At 43.2% G+C, this 20,839-nt stretch overlaps 1 protein-coding gene across 20 annotated transcripts in view; it reads left to right on the plus strand.

Annotated features, from left to right (window-relative positions):
• The window catches only part of PTPRF (protein tyrosine phosphatase receptor type F), a 376,345-nt gene that overhangs the window by 144,904 nt on the left and 210,602 nt on the right, over positions 1-20,839 (plus strand). The window contains exons 1-2 of one of the 20 annotated variants that reach the window (XM_032697235.1): positions 11,254-11,259; positions 14,267-14,269. The exons of the other annotated variants lie outside the window; for them this stretch is intronic. The gene's annotated coding sequence lies outside the window, so the exon portion shown is untranslated. Of the gene's footprint in view, positions 1-11,253; positions 11,260-14,266; positions 14,270-20,839 lie in introns of those variants that run through there. 20 annotated transcript variants of the gene reach the window in all.

Genomic DNA, 20,839 nt, shown 5'->3' on the forward strand with positions numbered 1-20,839 from the left:
AAGATTTGATGTGTTACTTGTGCGGGACAGTTTAGGTCACCCTTTGGCTTTTTGTACCAAAGGAACAGTTTCTGGGTTTGAGTTCTGTGTCCCTGAGCTACTGCCGTGCCTGGAGCAGTGGTGTATGATGCTGCTGCAGAGTGAGACCCAAGGCTTAGCTGCTGGCACTAGATTTCCATTGTTTGAAACCGCTCTGCAGGCAGGAACACCTCCACCCAGCTCTCTTTCAGGTGGTGCTGTAGTTTTATTCAAAGATCTCTTTGTGTGTGTTGGTGACCTCTGCCATGAACCTGTCCTCTAACCTGTGTCTAATGCCCCACACTCATACAGAGGCCAGAGCTGTTGGCTTTGAAGAGCACCAGCACTTTCGTGCTCATCAGGTGGCAGAGGAGGAGCCTGATGTTTGACTGCTCTTCTGTAGGTGTAGAGGCAGTTTCTCATTTATTGTTGCTCCAAGTTCCCATTGGCTTTAAACCTTGCACATTTCATGACAATTTTTCGAACATGTATTAACTGACCAAACCTTACTGAGAAGGAAGTGGTTTAAAGAAAACTCTTTCAACTTCTCCTTCTGGAATAGAATCATTAGCTTTATTAAAAAAATTATAGGGAACATCTCTAAGTTTGTGTGTAACCTCAGGCTTCCAAGAGTTCCCATTTCATTACTGTTCATAAGCTCATTATTTTGGTACATCTGCAGTAATTTTGAAGCCCTTTACTTTATAATTTCAATTATGTAGTTTGAAATGTAATGATATTAGAAGTCCTTGTTATGGAGGACTTGGAGCAATTTTAAGGCGAGCAAATGGGTGATTCAGCATTGTATCACAGAGAGCGTGTCTACAGACAGCGTTACTCTTAGAACAGTCTTTTCTGTGGTACAGGTATTCAGAGCAGCAAAAATTCAGTAATTTCATTATACATAGTCTTTCAAATTCAGCGACAAAATAGCCTCATGTGGTTCATTCCTGTGACGGGAGGGGAGCTATTTGAGTCCATTTGCAAACTTCAGCTATTTGGAGACTGTGCAAATACAGATGGTGGAAGGAAAATACTCTGTAACTTGTCCTGTAAGGTTAATTTTCCTGACTCTTGCAAGCATGGTTTATGTACAGCACATATATGAATATAACGTGATACAAATGGGGCAAATAAAAGAGGTCGTGCAAGAATCACACTGAATCATCAACATTGAGGAACACATTCCTAATTGTGTTTTCTGAAAGCTTGCTGTGCTGTACACGTGCATCTCAGGATCGCCCAAACAGAGCTTTGCTTGCAGACCTAATCAATTGGTTCTCGAGCCGTTTAGCTTTTTAATTACTCTTGTCAAAGTGAAAATTATGTGAAAGGACTTGACTGTGCAATTAGCTGCTGAACATTTTCTCCAGCAAGAGTGAGAAAACAATACCAAGTCCCAGAATAGCAGTAGATACAACCATAGGAACAAATCTGCTTCAGCAAAGAAAGAGATATTCTAGTAACTAATCTGAATGAAAGATAATTTATTTTTTAAATATGCATATATTCACAGATGCGAGGAGAAAAGGCTGTTTGTGTGAGAAAAGCCTGTCCCCAGCTGAATGGTAGGTTAGTTATCACTTGCTGATTTCCCTCTGATTTGAGGGCCCTGCTCTTCACAGGCAGAGGCTGCAGCTCTGCCCGCAGTCAGGGCTGAGCGTGTAAGAAGAGGTGCCATCTCTTTGACCTCCAGGCTGCTGGGGGCTAAATTTTAGGAAAAAAGGATTCACCTTTCCTGTGCTGCAACTGGAGGAGACCTCACAGTGAGTTTCTTCTGTGGACTGCGAGAGCCTGGTTAGTGTTCGCTCAGTGATCTATAGATCATCCGCTCAGACAAATTATATCTCTCAACAGCTTCACACTAAACTAATCTGGGCATTTAAAAAATAAATAAATGAGGCAGTGTCTATAAAGAGCTCTCGTCTAGTGAAGTGGAGCAGTTGGGACCTGATTAATGAATCCCATTTTCCAGCCTGCGTGTGTGTTCACCGCTCCCCTCTGCCGAGCTCTGTCATCCAGGACAGCCCTTGTTGAAACGCTCCGTGTGCTGCTGGCATCTCTGGCTGGGACCACAGTGGGGCCAGGACTTTCACCACTCTGGTCAGTTCTTGGCCAGGGTGCAGAAGACAGAGCTCCTGCAGGATTATCTGTACCTTGAAATGCATTGCAGGAGCGGCATGACCCTCTCCTGGCTCTGCCACGTCCAGGACCGAAGTGTGGTGGGGTGTGTTTGGGGAAGTATCTGGTGCCCCTCAGAAGTGTAGCACATTGTCTTTCACAAAGATAAATCAGTGGTTTTTACAAACGAGGTTGACAACACAGGTTGAATTTACTGGCTGTTAGGTCGCTGAGCTGGTGGAAGGGGTTTGTGTCACTGTTTGTGCCAGCTGACCGAGCTAACACACTTCTCCCGAGGACAACGGCTGAACAAATCCTGGTGCTTGCCCTCCTGTGTTTGGAAATGCTTAATAGATTTGGAGGCTCAGAATTTTAATGCAGCTCTTTTCTGCATTGAGAGAGGCCTTTGAAGTCACTTGAATGCTTTACTAAGCGTACACGCCAGATTTTAGTTTATTTGTAGCAGGGCGCTTGATGATTTCTGATCTTCATTAGGCTGTGTATCGGAAGGTCAGTCTGCACACATACGCACATGCCTAAAATAATTTATTCTTGCTGCCTTTTAGCACCTGCTGCACATGTACATGTTACTAGAAAAAAGAAATTGCTTCTTGTGGATAGCAAATAACAAATTTCTCCCAAGATGCAGCATTTTTTACAAGGACTCCAAGTTTCCAGGACCATACATGGGTAGGATTTTTTCTTTTCCCAGGAGATGGTGAGGCCAGATCCAGCAGTACTGAGACCATCCATTCCTTGTGGAGTTCTGAAAGCAGATGAAAGGGCTCAGAAACCAGAGGGGTACTTTTATTGTGTCTGAAGTAGTACATCAACTTCTGGGTTTGGATTATAGCTAGAAGCAGCAAGATATGAGTAGTAGAATACATAGCCTGGGTATGTGTGTAAGCTGGCTGCAGTGAAATAGAGGAAACCAACACATTTCAAGCCTAATTGTGTTTTTTGGGCAATTGGAGAATTGGACAGTATGCAATAGCAGCTCCTTTTTGTGTGTGATACCTGTTTAATTCAGTGCTTGAGACAGAAGGGCTTTGGCAGTGAATGGTCTGTCTGCAGGGAAGGACACGGGTGGTGTGAATTGCCAGTTTTTTAGCTGAAGAAGCTGGAAGGAGTGTACTGAGTGGAACCTGGGACTCTGGGAGGGAAAAGTCTCATGGTTAAAGCAGTTTTTGGTGTCTCAGAGGTTTGAATTCCAGAAGGCATGGACATGCCCCTAATTGTGAAGGGGAATAAATTTTAAAAGTAAAATGTAACCTAAATGGAGAAGATGGTGCCATTCTGGTTACACTGTGAGAGGATTTACTACTGGGACTAAACCTCATCACTTTTCAGATTACAGAAAGTTCCAGATTGTGTCTAGTGCTTGCCATTGTGTGAATGTTAATGCTGAGGCATGTACTGCATGTCCCTTGGAAGCACAGTGAAGAGATGCTTTCTGTTCTGAGACTTGATAAGAAATTATGGAGAGATTGAGTCTGGCCTGTGAGCACGAAGTTTTTAAGCTGCAAAAAGGGTGAACAGGAGGGAAAAGCTGCATCTGCCTGGGGAAATTTAAATACTTTTCTCAACATGTTTGCAGATAGATCACCTTACAGGTATGTGAGAAAGGTTTGCATTTTTGAGCCCCGAGAGGTGCTTGAGAGATGCTCCCTCCTCCCCCTTTGCTTCTTGTCATTTAACATTTTCTAAGCTCTTTGGGTAGTTATATTTTTGTCCCTGTAATAATTATTAAATTATAAATTATTTTTATAAGCAAACCCTCTTGACTGTGGATAAGCAATCTTCGTAAATTATTTGGTGGGATACTTTTGAAGTTTCTTCATTGCTTATGACAAGATGTTTCTGCTGCTGTCACTGTTGATGATTCATACCTCAAGTGAAGTGCTTAGCACTTCAGAAAATATGTAACACAGTCAGTCCTACTCTTTCCATCTTAAAAAAAAAAAAAAAAAGGAGGAGGAAAAAGGGGGGGAAAGAGAGATGTGGTGAGCTGTTTTGAAACGGTGCGTGAGGCTGGTCTGCAGGACTGGCTCCAAAATGTGGAGAGGGAGGCAGATGCCCTTTACTGATACTGAATCAGAGGAGAAACTGAGATAACACCTGTTCTTAAATCCTTTTTTTTCTCCTAAGCACATGTATGAGCAGTCAGGGGAGTTGGTGACTCCTGCTAATGCTTGTGTGCGTGCGTGGGAACAGGGTGCTCACTGCAATCCTGTGTGTTTTGGGGCATTCTGGTTGACCAGCTGGGCTCACAGCGCTGGATTGCATGTTCTTGCCTCAGCCATGGGGGATCTGGGTGGGTGATCAGAAGGAAGTGGAAAGTGAAGAGGCCTTAGACTGGTTAGAGGAAAAAAAAAAGGTAAGATGGATTATTGAAGTACTGGCACCATTTGGTTGTGGCTGTGTGCTCAGAGTCTGTGTTGGAGCAAAAAGGGATCCCTATTAAAATTATACAGACACAAACCTTTTAAGGGCTGGAGGAGGAGGTAGCTGGCTGCCTAAATTCCTGCTGTTTTGCCATTACTGATGTTTTCCCTGTGAGAAGCTTCAATGAGGAAGCCTGACAGATGGCAACAAAGGGAGCGGTGCAAACAAGGGCACTCCTGCAATATAAACGTTGAGCTTTAACTGTTTCACTGAAGTGTCTGAAACACATGTAAGAATTTGGGCAGGACTACACAGGCGTGTTACAGCAGTTAGGTGAAATTTCAGGAAAAAAGCAGTGGTGGTTGTTTTTTCCCCAGCCAAGCTGAATTCCAGGGATGCCTCTGGGAGCAGCTGCGTGCCCTGAATGTTGATGGGCAGCTGGTGCCGGTCCTGCGCCCCCACCAACTTCCTCCACGTTTCAAGAAAACTCTCCTGATCTTGTTTCAGCCATCACATTATAGGAGTGCATTTGCAGCTGTACGAGTGCAGTGAAAAGCAGGGGAAACTATGAATGAGCCGGAAGAGTTTGGGGGGGGTGTGTGGGATCTGGCTGGTTTGGACAGGTGGTGTTTGGGGGCTCTGTACTGACAACCAGTCAGGATTAAAGGACAAATTCACTTGTTTCAAATAGCTATTCCAGGTTTTGGTAGGATTTTCGCTTTCTGAATTCTCTTGTTCTCACAGAAGGGTGGAGGAGACTGGGGAATTGAAGCATGTGTTCGTGGAACTGGATGAGGTAAACATAAGTGGAGGAAATTTCAGATAAATTGAGAAGATCATGATGTAGGCTGTTTATAGACTTGTGTCTTTTAAGTCGAAAGCATCATTGTAGCTGCGTGTTTGGGAACACTTAAGGTTTGAGTGGACCATAAAAACGTGTGCAGATGTTCTTCCTTCTCAACTCCCAGCATCAGGATATTCAAACCACTGCAGTGGCTTTCTTTAGAAGTTGTTTTATGGGGACCTCCACAATATCTTAAAACCAAAATGAGACTTTCTTGCCATTATTTAACCTTCACTAGGGGCACATGTAAAAAACCCACTCCACTATGTGTTTCTGCAGGTATAAATTACACCATTTACACTACAAAGAGAAAGCCTTTTGAGTCAAAAGGAAAAGGTGGTGGAGTGGAAAGGTGAGCTGCTGTACCTCCACCTCACTACCTGATCTCTGAATGCTGGGTTTCTTACCCCGGCTTTGTGCTACTGCTGTGGCAGTCATGAGTTCGAGGTGAATTTGTGCTAGTTTAGACTGCTTTTTTTGTTTGGAAGTCACTGATGTACTAATGAATCTGAACTCAGTTCAGACCCTCATAGGACTTTCTGTATTGCCTGTTGCACGTTCATCTGAAATGCTGACAGAGAAACTAATAGTCTTTTTTAATATTAAAGAACAACAACAGCTTATTTAACACTGGATAAGAAAGGTTTCAGCAGCAGTGTCCTTCAGTGAAATAACAAAGATATTTCTGTGAGCTGCTCTACATCAAAGCTTTATGGAGCAGGATTTCTCTGCCATGATGTGACCTCTGCAGTGTTTCAGAGTGCTGGTGCTTTGCCCATCAGCCAGCTCCATGTTTTTGCTTTGACTAGTGGTGTTCCTGCTTAAACCACAGAAAAGGACTTTTATCTAAGTGCTTTCTGGGAAAACTTTTTCTTCAACTGTGTGGACTTTGGGAATCAAATGCCACAAATGTTTTTTTCAGTTGCCATATGAGCATACTTGGCAGAAATAGAAGAAACTTGAGTAAAAGTGAGTTTCTCAGGGAAGAAACTCTCCTTTTTGGTGGTTTCTGCAAAACTGAGTGCATGTGTTTTCAGTGGCATTCATTTTTGTCTTCTGGATTTGGTACATATGATTTGGTGCATTTTGATGTATTGCTGGTGTTTTAGCACTCTTACTCATCAAGGAGCTCTGTCTCATTTCAACATGTGAGCTTTATTTCTGCACATTGTGTAATGGAAAGTGAGAATCATTTATTGTCTCTGTTAATGGGATATGTGATCTGGATCAAAGTTCTCTTGAAACTCATAATAGCCAGCCTGTTATCAGTTGATGCTGACCAATATCAGTCATTTTCCCTATAGGAAATGAAAATGTTCCATCATTAGGCCAGGGTTACTTTCACATTTCTCCTTCATCTCCATATTTCAGTTATGTGCTACTTTGCACTGGAGACAATTTGCATGCCACATAGCTTGGGTCTCAGTCTGCAAACCTGTTTTTTCCCTATGGATTTTTACGCACTGGTAACTTTCCAAAGAGCCTGGTTCAGCCCATCAGCCTCAGAAGCTGTTCCATTTTGGTTGGGATTCCCCTTGCAGAGGACTGTATGGAGGGGTACCCTTCTCCATGTGTCCTTAGGTGTTTCTTCCCCTATTGCCCTTTCCCAGGCAGGGCTCAAGACAGTGCCTGTGGTGTATTTACAGCTCTTTGTATCAAACACAAATAAAACCATTGGTAGCCCATGCATTTTCTTCCTTGAAGAAAGTGAATCAAAACCAGGAATGGCAGTTCAGGTGGTCCTGCTTTGTACAGAACCATCGTCTTGGAAAAGCCAAGAAGAGCCTCTGAAAGCAGATGTAGCTCAAGTGACACTGCTCCATCTGGGTGTGCAGGCAGGTTTGGATTCTGCTTCCCATTCTGCTCTTGGCTTGCTGGGAAGGAGGAAGGACTTGGCAAGGATGCTCAGTGTGGCACAGACATTATTTGTCCTTCCAGACATGGAAATTAAAATGCCTCAGTGTTTATGGAGGAAGGTGGTTAGCACAGCTAGTTACAGTTAGTCTCCTTATGCTGATTTCCTTGGGTTTTTTGTGTATTTTCAGTAATGGCTAATGAATTTAAGAAACAGATGAGTAATTTTTGCTTTAATTAAGACTAATCTTGTGATTTGAAGTAATATGCTGTTTTTTGCTGTGGGTTTTTTGTGTTTTAAAAGCTGATATGGAGAAAAAGCAGCTCAATAGACAATTTAATGAGGGATAAAAATTATCAGGTCATGCATTCTCTCCTTGTATTGTTCAGCCATAGCATAATATATATCCTGTCATTATTCCCACCCCATCCATTAGCCATCACAGTTCAGAAATAAACAAATTACCTGCTCCCTTCTCCATTAAATGTAATTTTATAAACTGCATTATAACAAAGCTAACTGAGCTATAAGTAAGGGAAAAAGACCTTAGTTTTCAATGTAAATGGCATAAATCTGATTGTGCAGAGAGGATGTGTGGGAAGGTATTGTTGCTGTAAGGATATTACATGAATAATTTTTTTAAAAAATTAAAGAACTGTTTTAAAATTCAGTAGTTGCAATCAAGAAGTAAAATTCTTTTTGGGGAAAATGGAAGTGCTTCTCCTCCTAGAGGTGCATACTGAAAATCAAGAGTCAAAAATCAGAGTTTGCAACCAGGATGATACAAATGGTTATACAGGGAAACCTTTTGATGGTGAGAGTAGTGGTCATTTGGAAAAAGGAACCAGAAGAGGCTTGCGAGTCTTCATTTGTGGAGATATTCAAAGATCAGCAGAACAAGCTCCTGAGCTGCCTTCTTTAAACTTTAAACACTGCTTTAAAGTTAGTATTTCTCTGAGCAAGAGGTCAGAGTAGCTGACGTGTACGTGTCCCTTCCAACTTAAATTATTCACTCCTTTGTGCAACAGACTAAGGCAGTTCATTTAAGAAATTTGGGACACAACTTTGTCGTTGCTTCTGTATGGCAGCTACTCAGAGCACTTTGCAGCAGGGTGAGAGGTGATGTATTTCCATGGTACCTTGTGTGCAGCGTCTGGGGACACGTGTGTGAAAACAGCAGGTGAGTTGGAAATACAGAAATGTATCTACAAAAGTAGTACCTTAAATTTTACCTTGATTTAGATGTCCTGTTCCTTTTTGACTGGGAAATCAGGGAGACATTTCTCTTCTTTCTAGCTTTTTGACTGTATTTCCATTTTATGGGGATGGAAAAAGCTGGGGCATAACATTATTCAGTACAGCATGGGGTATGCTGTAAATGAGCGTTGATCTCTCCTTTCTGGGCTTTGCATTATTTATAGATCAGCCTCTGCATAATTGCATTTGAATACTAGCAACTAGTCATGTTTGCCATAAAAACAGAAAATGCATATTTTAGACAATATCTTTAGAACTGTTTTATCTTCTCCCTTTGGGTGTCCCTGTCATTCTGAACTTTGCTAGACTCCAACTCCTCTTACCCCCTTGGGCATCCTTTTCTTTGGTGATCCTGTGCTTTCTCCTGGCAGCTGCAGCCAGGTTTCATGGCAATACCATTGGGCTGATGTTTCCTCCGATGGTGGGGAAGTCATCTGGCCTCAGTTTATTTCTGGTCTCATTTGGGTGACCCTGAAATAAAGGTTTTCCTTTTTCATGTTGGGCGAAGGGAGACGAGCTGATTCTCTCAGCATAGAGCGTGTGTGAGAATTGAATCTTGGAGAACCTTGGGGTGAATTTGGAAAGAAGTCATCTGAATTGATAATCAAAAGTTCAAGTGAGAGCTGTAGGGAAAGTTGAGGTTGCTGCAGAGTGTTTGCTAATTAGGAAAGGAGGGCAATGCTTTTCCAGAGAGTCGCTAAAGAGCTTCAGACCTGCTTCTGTATATTCCATAGTGCCTGTTGTTCTGACGGGACGCTTCAGAGAGTGCGTGTGCTTCCGCGGCCGTGTGCCGAGCTGGCGTGCCACTCGCGTCCCCCTGACTGATCAGTTTTGTTTCTGTAATTGGCAGGCAGTGATGAATGCAGTCCTTGAGCAAGTTGCTCTTGTTTTTCCCATGTTTAAAAACGTCAAGTGGACATGTTAAATAATGCCCTCGCCTTCCCTGCTGCACTTGTGACAGTAGCAGCCAGTGTATGGTGAGTGAGTCCGGAGGCTTTTTGTCTTCTTTCAGTGGCCCGTTCCCTATTAGGAAGGCACGATAGGTTCTCTGCTAATTCTCTGCTAAATATTTTGTTTATATAAAACCACAGTTTTTCCTTTTAAATCCCAGCTCCACCCCCAGCCCAAGCTGTGAGTTTTTTGTGCTGGGAAGGGGCTGGCTGCAGAGTCTATCAGCATCAGCCTGGAGCTCAGGTGGGTGTAGCGATTAGATGTGGGACCTGATTATCATTTCAGGAGCAGAATACAATCAACATTACACCTAATTACAAGTGTGCTTGTTTAATCCCTTAACGTTTCTTGTTTGACCTGTGTCCTGCCTGATCCTTCGAGCCCGTGTAAATGGTGTCAAGGATTGCTGCCTCCTGCTCACTGTGTGTTGCCTGCCGGAGTGTCTTGACTGTATGTATCTGAGTCGGTCCTCTCTTTTTCAGATTGAGGTTAAATCCATTTAAGGTAAACAGATTAACACATTTCCCCATGTCTAACGTGAGAGCAGCGAGTCTGTCATTTCCCTAAAAGCATTGCATGCGACAGGTCCCAGATGCTGAGCTTTTCTGGGCAGCTGCATTATTTGCTTGACTGGATGGGTTTTACAGCTGGTGTCCGGCTGTTCTTTGTTATGTTTATCTGCAGTCTCTGGGGCTAATCAGATTAGCAGATAGCATAATCTTGCTAAATATCTGATTCCCTTCTGAGCCCTGGGGTGTCAGCTTTGCTGGTCCCTGTGGTTTCTGGTGGGGGGGCTGTGCCTTGGGACGTGGCAGAGGTCACTCGGAGGCAGCAGCTGCGTCTCCCTGGTCCTGCACTGGAGTCCAGCGTGGGCTTGTTCTGGCAGTTCTTTTATGGCTTTGTGCAACCAGTGTGTATGTGAAGGTACAGTCAGCTGATGATTGTACATGGCTTGGATGATTGGCCTGAGGATCTGTCCTTGGTCCATGTTTTTAAGTTTTCTACTGCAGGTTCTTCAAGTCAAGTTACTGTTGCTTGGTTGTGAGGCAGAGGCTGTTGGGTTCCCAGGAACACCTCAGGTGGCTTGGGCTGTTTGGAAGTGGCAGTTGGACCCGTCTCTGGGACTTCTTCAGCCTGGAGAGCCCTGGTGTGGGCTGCCAGCATTACTGGACATGGCTGTAAAGATGTTGCATAAAGTAGGACTAGGACAAGACTGCTGGTGGGTTGTGATAGATCTCAGTTCTAAAGAGTGTTTGATGGGGAGAAGGAAACCAGTGGAGACAGGAAATAAAAAGAAATACAAAATCCCCTCTATGATTGCAGAAACTGGGGGGTTGGCATGTTTATGACTTGTCTGTAATTTGCCACGTGCTGAAACTGAGCACAGCATAGCTCAGCCTGAAACAAATTATTTTAGTGGCTGTAAGAAGAATCAGTATGGCAGCATTATATTTTTAAAGCACATCCAGCACATGCAATGAGTATATATTGAATATTATTCCTTCTGTATAAAATATCTTTGATTTTTCTTTTTTGAAGAAGTGTATCATGCTATGAAATATATAGTCTAGAGTTCTACACAGGTTGAAACTCTTTGTGTTTGTTTTTTTCTTTTTTAAAGTTTTGGCTACCAGAGTCCAAAGTTGCAAAAGCCCTGTTTGTACTGGTAAATGGTTTTTAATTGGGAAAATTTGCTGAATGTGGACTGTGCTACCTACTTCTGCCCTCTGTGTAACCAAGACACATTTGTTGCTCCTCTGAGTGAGCTGTCAAAGCTTCCTAGTAGGGCATTGCTGCCTGCCTCCTGCTCCCAGAGCAGCAGGAGCAGGTGAAGCCATCATGTACTTGATGTCCCTTAACAGAGCCCTCATTTCCTGCAGGCTTGTCTGAAGTGGGAGAAAGCTCACCAAAATGTTGATAATTCATGATAATGCTCAGGTAAAATGCAGTGTGGATTGCTGACTTCAGGAGTGTTGCCATTAACCAGGCTCTACCTACTGCCTTTTCCCCTTGAAATGACACCAGCTTTGGTGGTGGTGGACATGATTTAAATAGTCTGTGGGCTTTTATGGGATCTTAGGGTTTGTTAGTTTTATTCAGCTGTATAGAGGTCCTGCTCAGGAACCTAAGCTGACTCTCTGTAGCCCTTTCCTAAAGCCTTTGTGCTTTCCAAAGAGGAAAGTGCCAGTGTCAGGCTCTAGTTCTGTGAGTCCCGAGTACGGACTCATGCTGGTTCTGTTGGAGCAGGAGCAGCATCTTGCCTGTCTGTGCTGACACTCCAGTGTCTGTCACAGGTGCAAGGATCCTTTTTTTTTTTTTTCCCCTTGTAGCCTTAGGAGAGTCTTTATGGGGCTTAGACAGAGAACACTTAAACCTCAATATTTTTTGTTATAACAACTGTAACAGCAAAAAGTAATGGAAGGTTCTGGGTAGGAAAGTATGGAATTTATGGACTTCCTAATGCTCTCAGGGGTTTTCAGTCATGCTGACTCCGGGACCGAAGCTTTTTTTCCCCATATTGATGAACTCCTTCATTGCACAACAGCAGGAGGAGAAAAATCATCAAGCCCAGTGAAATCTCCTGAAGGAGGACACAATTTCATACTCAGGATCTCTTCACATAAGGCGCAAGCTCCACTTCATAATGCACATATCCTATACATATTTATTTAAACACTGCAACTAGTCCAACCTGCAGCTTCTGTAGGAACCCCACTGTTGTGGCTTGCTGGTGTTTACTCCTTTATCCCTCCTCAGTGCCAAGACTGATCTGCACGCCACAGATCTCTGACCTAAGAGGTTGCCCTTTAAATTGAACTGCGTTTCTGAGCATCTGTAATTTTGGGGGCAGGTGGTTGTCATTTATTAAAAGGGTTTCCAGTACTGTTAATATATTCCTGAACTGGCAGGATGCGCTGAGGCCTTTCCTTACAACAGTTTTTAATGAGCTGGAGAGAAAGTTCAGCATTTCAGAGGCACCAGAGTGGAGAGGAGGGACTTGCCCTGCCCTGATCAGCAGGACTCAGTTCCCACTTCGGAGATCAGGCTTGATCTGTTCCAGGCTCCTCTGAATAAAATCTTGCTTGTGCTTGTTGAAACTTATTTAATTGACAAGACTATTGTGTGGGGAAACAAGAGCAGCAGTGCAATAACTTGCTGGTTATACGCTGTAGTCACTAAGTGGTTTTACTGGGCTTGTGTCCTGTCTGAGTCCGGTGGGGTTTTCCATGCTTTGCTCAGGGAATGGCAGACAGAGCTTTGGATCAGGCACCAAAGGAGGAGGTAGCAGTATTACTTTTTTTCTCTGTTTATCTGTCAGCTGTCATCAGTATCTGAGGATGCAGTTTCTGCTGCTTTGGCAGGAACTTTGCTTTGACAAATGACAATGTGGCTGCTTTTATTCCTGTCCAAGAGGTGTAAAAGTGATGGATGTCCCAGTGTGTGGTTCCCACCATGGCTGGACACAGGAGTAAAGGCAGTGGAACAGGTGCAGACTCTCTGCAGCTCTGGAGTGTGATACAGGAATGAGTCTCCCTCTGTCTTCCCTCCCTCCCTGGATTTCACTGTAAGAGCCTCAGTTACTGCTTGGTTCTTAGACTGGGAAACAGATTTTTTTTTTTTTTTCATTAACAGTTTCTGTCACAGAGGTATCAGTCTGCAGGAAAGTGCATCAGGGTAGGAATTATTGCCCTTCGTTTCCATAAAACCCATAGTGAGTTAGAAACAGTTGGAAACTACATAGCTTTAAAAAATACTAAGTTTTAGGTTCTTATTTTATGAAAGGATCCCTTTTGGGTGGATCTTAATGCTTATATTGAGACATATTTAAGCTCTGAAGTTCATAAGAATTAACCTTTTCCGAGAAGGGGTCACCCAAAAGCTGAACCGTCTTAAAATCAGGAATACAAATCCTCCCGTTTTTTTTTTCAGTGTCACAGAGGTGAGAATAATTAAAAAAAAAATTTAAAAAAAAAAAAAGAAGAAAAATGTTGTTTGCTTCCTGGGCATTTTAGGTCCAGAATTGCTTAAAAACAACTGTATCATGACCTGAACATGCTGCCATCGCAAAATTGTTAACTAATGGGGAGTGCTGTGATTCCATCATCTGTAACATTAAAATATTGCTGACTTGCATGATGAAAAGCCCCACGCTGCATTTGTGGGTGGCCTTGTAAAGGTGCAGCCACAGCCTGAAACAAGGGGTCTGGAGAGGGACCAAGAACGTGCTTTCCTGACCTACTGCAGACGCTCAGAGAGCCTTTTCCATTTCCTGCCTCTTGGATTATTTGGCACAACCGTAGGGTTTATTTAATTCCTGCACTTGGATCTCAGCTCAAAACTTTATCACCAGATCTTGCTGAGCCAAAATTTGCATTACACCCACCTTAGAGCCTCTGTATTACAATGGGGAGCTAGTTCCTATAAAGTAGCCTCTTTTGACCTAGCAGAGAAAAGCCTAACAGGAATCAGAGGCTGGAGGAGCTGGCTAAAACATGTCCTGTGTCAGAATGGAGGTCAGACTGGATGATAGAGTGGACCATTCAGTCCTAAAAATCTATGAATATTAATATGCATCTATTATAGTATAGAATACAGTGAGGTCATTGATTAATGCCATTTCTGCCCTAAGCCGTTGTCCTGTAGGGGGATTCTCCAAGTCTCCTGCTTCTGATGCTGCTCTGGGGCACCTCACTGACTAGAGGTTAATTATCTGTTGTGGGGCTATTAAAACAAAAGACTTAACTGTTTCAAATTTATCACTTTTACATTCAGCTGAATTACTGTTTCTCTTGCAAGTATGAAATGGGATCACCCAGCTCAGTCTTTTCTCTCAGACAGTTCTCTGGAGTTTTGTCAACCCCATTGTCGAAGGGCAAGTCACAGTTGATGTAGGTATTAGATTATTTTGCCTTAGAAATTCTCTTGCCTTTTTACAATAATGTAGTTTTGTATTCTTCCATATCCATGCTCTTTCTAAAGTCTAGTTTCCTTTCACGACTGTGCCTGCACGGAGCAGCTCACTGAAAGCATCTACTTGGGTACTTATGTCCAGTGCCTTTCTGAGTGGTTACAGTTAATTTAGAATCCAGAGAAGTGTACTGTTGATTTAAATTATTCCCTACAAAATGTGTTGCCTTAAATTAGACAACGCTGACTTTCATCTGCTTTTGCTGACCATTTATGCAGGTTTGTTACATGGATAAATAAAACCAACCCCTACCGCGTTACCACTCTGATTTAGTTCTGTCTTGGAGAACTGTCTATCCTTGTGCTCATCTGCTTTTCCTCAATGAGTAATAAGTTCTGGTCTCGGGTCAGAACTTCGCAACTTTACAGTGCTGGTGTTTCTGCTGTGCTGAAAATTAAATGGATCGAGTTGTACTGGGAATTTTACTGAGTAGCAAACAGGCCCTGAGTTGGCCTTATGAAAATATCGCTCAGAGAAAATGGCTACTCTAACGACATCACAAAAAACAGATGCTGCTGTGCCTTTTTCAGAGGACCTAGAGCTGTGAGAGGGGAACCCTGAGGCGTGAGTGGGAGGGAGTCGTGTCCTGGCAGCTGTGGACAACAAGCCTTTCCTGCTCACTGCAGTGGGAAGCTGCTGGTGGTTCATCCAGGTCGAAGCACTCAAGTTTGGTACGAACCCAGATCAATCCAGAGACTCAGATTGTGCCATAGCAGCCTGGAAAACAAGCAATAATGTGGGCAGTATTAGTTCCTCTGGATGGTGTTCATCGTGTGTCGATGTCCCGATTTCATCCTGCCTTTCTCTGCTCAGACAGGATTGCTCTAAGCTGTTCACAACAGATGTTTGTCTAGCATGTTCTTAAAAACTTCTGGTGAGAGAAGAGCCCACCATTTCTTCAGCAAGCTGCTGCAGTGTTTAACTCAGTATATTTATATCTTGAGAGTATGGTATAGGAGTTTACCCCAAACATTCAAACTTTAAACTCCCTTTCAGCAACTTTGTGACTATGAATTGTTGTCCATTTGCATGACTTGAAAAAAAAAAGGAAAAAAAGTTCCTTTTCATCTTGCCGTTTCTTTCCAGATCCTTGAAGGCTGTTCTCATGTTCTCACCCTCCCTGCTGCCACTGCTCTTTCTTTTCTTCCTAAGCAAGATAAACTTCATCATTGTTGTCACCTTGTTTTCCTCCATTCTCATCCAGCCTTTCCTGACTGCTGAGACTCTCTGTGACAGCCTCCCCTCCGGTAGTTTCATCCATGGTTCATGTGAGCTGTCTCCCACATAACTGGAGTTGTTGGGTGTTTTTTGTTCTGCTCATTTGCTTTCTCAGAGTAGCCAAGGTTGCCAACACTAAGCAGTACTTATGACAGTTCCTAGTAGTATTTCTGAAAACTGTGTATGCTTGCAGTCCGTGACACAGTTCACTGTTGAGGACACTGAATTCCATTAGAAACACAGGGGAAAATGCAGGAAGATAACCACTGATTTGATAGGAGATAATTCAGAGGATTATACAACTAATGCACCTTGGTTGTTGCACCTTGAGCTGTTGTTCACTTTTATGTACATACAGGTGATAGCCCATAGCTGGAGTTGCTACCGCACACCTCCTCCCTGCTCTCCAGAGGAGCAGGAGGGTCAGTGGACCCAGCCTGGCTGCTCCTCATCCCTCCCACCTGCAGACTCTCCTGCCTTGCTGCTCCATGCTCTCCAGCTAATGGATGCTAGTTGCTGTATTTAGCCACATACTGTGGGCAGGCTTTCTCTCTCTCGTGGCTGACCTTAAAACTAGATGGAATAACTTGTCATGGTAGATGCTTCCTCAGTGCAGGGGTTGAATTGCTGTGGCTGAAGGAGTGTTGCCAGGAACAGGCTCCCTCATTTCCCTCCCTTTCCAGTGAAGCTATTGTGCTGCTTCTGCAGTTAATATTTTTCTTTTGAGAGGGCCTATTTCTTGACAGTTCCCCATTCCTTCTCCAGGAGGATGCAGCAGGTGAGAAGGACCCTTTTTAATGCCATGTCCAAGGTGTTTAAGTACTAGAATAAAAGGATTTGCCCGGGCTGAACACATTTGTCAGCTGCCTCTCCAGCCAGCTGGTTCTCAGTCTGAGCTCCCAGACTGAGCTTCGAAGTCGCTAAGCCTTAGCTGCTCTGCTAGTCTCGGTAACATTTCTCTCCACCTGAAAGATTTAATAACACCTTCACTTGCACCACACAAAGCAGATTGTCTTAAGGATCCTGACAAGCAAGGCATGTATGTCCTCCTCCAGCATGTAGGTTATTACCTGGAGATTGCAGATGGGCACTTCTGCTGTCTCTGCAAAACCCCTTCCATCTTCCAAGGAGCAAGGAGCTAGCCATTATGAGAGGACAGCAAATATTGATGTCCGTACACCCTGATGGATGGTTAATCAAAGAGGACCCACGAATGATAGACTTACCTCATTTTGCTTCTTATTACTGTTGGAGAATCCCAGAACTGCCAGGAAAAAATCAGAGCTGTGAGCACATATGATGAGCACACACTGACAGTTTCTCTTGTCAGTGCTCAGACTCGAGTCCTTGTCAGTCTAGTTGTTATCTCCTGACTTGTACACAAACCTCCGTAAGGTTTCATTATACTGTGCTCCATGTTACACAAAGTGCTGAACTTTCCCCCTATGCCATGCAAAAGTGGCTTTATCAGGTTGATAAGGAGTAATAGCTCAGCTTCTCCAGGGAGGAATTGAGAGCCCTGACCATTTAATGCAGTTTCCTTGAAGGTGGGGAGAAAAAAAAAACAGAACGATGCTTTGGTTTTGTTCGTGCTGTTTGAATACCCACACCAGTGCCTCCTCCTCCAGATACTTCTCTAAAATCTTCCCCATACTGGGGTTAGTGGGCCAACAACACCAATACTTGTCAAACTGGCAAGAACATCACATGACTTATCTGTAAAGAGTGAGAAAACAGTAATTGCTTGTCATTGCTTACCTGCTTTGTTAGCTGATACTGAGATCTGATGGTAAAAAATGTGATGTTGATAGTTTACTCCTTGGTGTCCATGAATTAGCTCTTGAACCTGCATGTAAGTGGGAATTAGGAATGTCTGTAAGAGCTGGATACAATGGGAAATGAAAGGGCACTTGAGAAATCAAGAAGAAAGATCTGTTTATATAAAATACGTATATGATATATCTCCCATTGAATTTAGCTTTTGTGATGGTGCCAGAGTCTAAATAGTTTAGTTTCTCATGGACAAAGTTAAAGTCATTCTGAGGTTAGAGGAAAAGGGCTGTCTGCTGTGATTGCTGCTGGCAGCAGGACCTACTCTTTCCCTACTTTCATGGTCACATTCAGTGGGCTGGAGAGTTGCTAAAGGCATTTTCCTGAAAACTGAGACTTGGCAACAGTGGCCTCTACGTGCTGCTACACTTTTTACTCACCACATGGCTATTGTTAGTCTATGAAAGTCAAAAATAAATAAAAATATAGCAAAGAGTTAATGGAATTGCCAGCCTGTGATACTGGTCTCCTGCTCTCATTTTGCCATGTCAGAACTGATAAAGTTTGTTGCAGTCATCACTCTCTTTTGATTAACTGATACAACCTTCTTTTGAGCATTTTATATCTCAGATGTCAAGCTCTCTTTTGGCAGTGACAAAGGGCTGGTTTAGTATATCCAAAAAAGGCAAAATCTGTTCTTTGTGACTCTAAAATGCTCAGTTACTTGATTACTTAGTGGAAGTTGCAACTGGGATTCATTTTGTGTGTAGACTTAACATAATAACTGAATGTAAATGGAGGTGATGTGTTGAAACAGAAGTGGGAAGTGTCTCTCAAAGTGTTTTAATGTTGGTAGCTTGTGTGTGGCAGTCCTGTGTAGCGGGAGCTCCACTGAACTGCTTTTCTTTTGGAGTGCTGGCATACGGCAATTCTGAAATTATAATGATACCCCCACATTTTGTGGTGCACTTTGTAAGCGTCAGTAAGTACAGCAGAAAAATTGTTTGTCTGGCAACCAGCAGAGCAGGGAAAGTAAATGGTGGAAACCTGATTAGAAAAGAAATAGAAGATGTGTTGTCTAGCCAAAGGTGTGAGGAATATCACGAGCACCAGGTACCTGTGAATAACACTGTTCAGGGGCGCCTGGGAATAACAGTGCTCAGGGGCTTGCCATTCCCTGTGCTAGGGTTGCAAGATGTGAAAACATTTGAAATAATTGTAAGTGAAGTTAATTTAGAAGGGCTGTGGCTGCTAGTCAAGTAATATTTCTGTGTAAGGGAGATAAATTTGCAGGTTGATATCCTGCACAGTTCATACGGTCTTGGAGGTATTGAAAGAAGTCATCTTTCATTAGCAATGGTCATACTTTATGCTTACAGCAGAGAGCTTGTAGATGATTCTGAACACAGTGAAACACAGGAGAGGGAGACTGACCCCTAAATGCAACCCCTTCCTGCTGAAGGCAGGTAGCAAAGAATTCCATCTTCTGATGAGGAAGGGAGTGCAGTGTCATGGACTAGCGTACAGGCACACAGTACAGTGGTACTGAGCTGCTGAGGGAGCTCTGGAGATGTACCAGGAGAGGTGGGAGGAGCTGGGTTCAGCCTTAGGAGATGGATGAAAGTGGGACCTAGCTGCTGTCTTGAACTGCCCCATGGGAGGGGGTGGAGCAGAGGGTGTAGAGCAGGAGTAGTCAGGCTCTTCTGGCAGGTTTGTGGTGATACAGTGAGAGCCAACAGAGACAAAAGCTCCAACATGGGAAACAGTGATAAGCTATAATAGTTAGGTTTTTTTAATTTCCCTACCACAAAGATGGCCAAAGGTCATATCAGAGCCCCAGGGGGATGTTTTGGATTGTCCATCCTTGAAAATACTCAAAGCTTGACTGAATGGGGCCCCAGGAAACCTGATCCAGCTTCAGAGTTGGACCCAACTTCGAAGTTGGCACTGCTTTAAGTGGGTGTTTGGAAAGGATGACCTCCAAAAGTCCCTTCCAACCTAAATTATTCTGTGAATCATAAGCTGTTGACATGCTCAGAACTGTGGCGGGGTGTGTATGTGTGCACAGAATGTATACGATGAAACAAATTCTATGTCCATTTTGTTTGATTTCTTTTGTTATTTAATCCACTGCATTTGATTGCACTCCAATTTTTCTTTTATCTTTGAGACATATGGATGGAATGGAGCTCAATGTTTGTTGAAGCCAGTCCCTGCTGCTGCAGCATGCATCCAACCATGTCCTGGAATCCAATTAATAAGTCTATTGATGTGGTGATTATCCATGTTTGAAAATAGTGGGTTTGTTTATTTAAACGTGGGCTCTGATGGATGCATACAGTCATAGTGTCTGCCATCTTTAGTCATCCAGTTGCTTAATAGCTGTCATAACAGATAAGTTTAGCAGAGATGAGATGGAGAGATACAGGAGATTGTGCTGAAGTTTGCTATTAATAATTGAAATAAAGGATCAGGTGGTGTTAGGAGTAGCTTTTCCTCTTGGAGGGCAGAGCAGCACTGGAGGAAGCTTCTGAACAAGGTGGTTGATTCTCCCTCCCGAGAGCTTCTTGAGGTTCAGCCTGACATCACCACCACTCAGAATGATCTTGTGTTGGTGAGGGTTCCACTTTAAGCAGAAGGTTGGACTGGAGACCTCTTGAGGTCCCTTCCCAGCTGCAGTTTTATGATTCAAGGGAGTCTTTTCCATAAAAAGTTGAAGAGAATTGTTTCTGTTTTCTTCCCTTCCTCACCTGTATCGTTGCAGAAGTGGTTCCAGGCTCTGTGAAGACAGTTGCATCTGATCCAACCTTTATTTGTGCTGCATGTATTTCCACCTTTTGCAGATGTATCAGTCAGGACATCTGAAAACACTTTCCTCAAGTATCTAGGACAAAAATATTTTAGCAAGCTGTCACTTGCTTAGGTCAAATGAGATACAATCAAGTTTGTTTCAGTGTTTACTTTGTTTTTCTGCCTGGCCTGTAGCACTGGAAATCAGGGTTCAGGGTGTCACTTTTGGCAAGCAGAGCAAATTCTGTCTGGATGGCCCTTTTAAAACTCCTAATGCAGAGTTTTCCTTGTTTCTTTCATAAATGGAATGGTCTTCTCAATGTTAAAGAAAAAAACACAACAAAACAAAAAGGGTTTGCAGTACTCTGACTCATTTAGCTACAGTCAGTCTCTGTAAATCATGCCAAAATGGCAACAAACCTGGATTTTAAGAAAACTTAAGAATTCTGAAAGAGGAATTACAGAGCAGATGTCCCAAACAGTTGAGATCTGTTTCCTCAATAAAATGATGAGCAAAGAATTGGAAGAGAGAAGGGGCCTAAAAAGAACATACATTTCTCCTTAATCCTGCCTATCAACTTCTTAAATTTAGGTTTCTCTTTCTTATGCAACTGCAGACTCGCACTTGGACAGCAGTGAAACAGCAATGAAGTTGTTTCTG

The sequence above is a fragment of the Chiroxiphia lanceolata genome, chromosome 9 (genome assembly GCF_009829145.1).
Source record: "Chiroxiphia lanceolata isolate bChiLan1 chromosome 9, bChiLan1.pri, whole genome shotgun sequence".
In the NCBI taxonomy this organism is placed as follows: domain Eukaryota; kingdom Metazoa; phylum Chordata; class Aves; order Passeriformes; family Pipridae; genus Chiroxiphia; species Chiroxiphia lanceolata.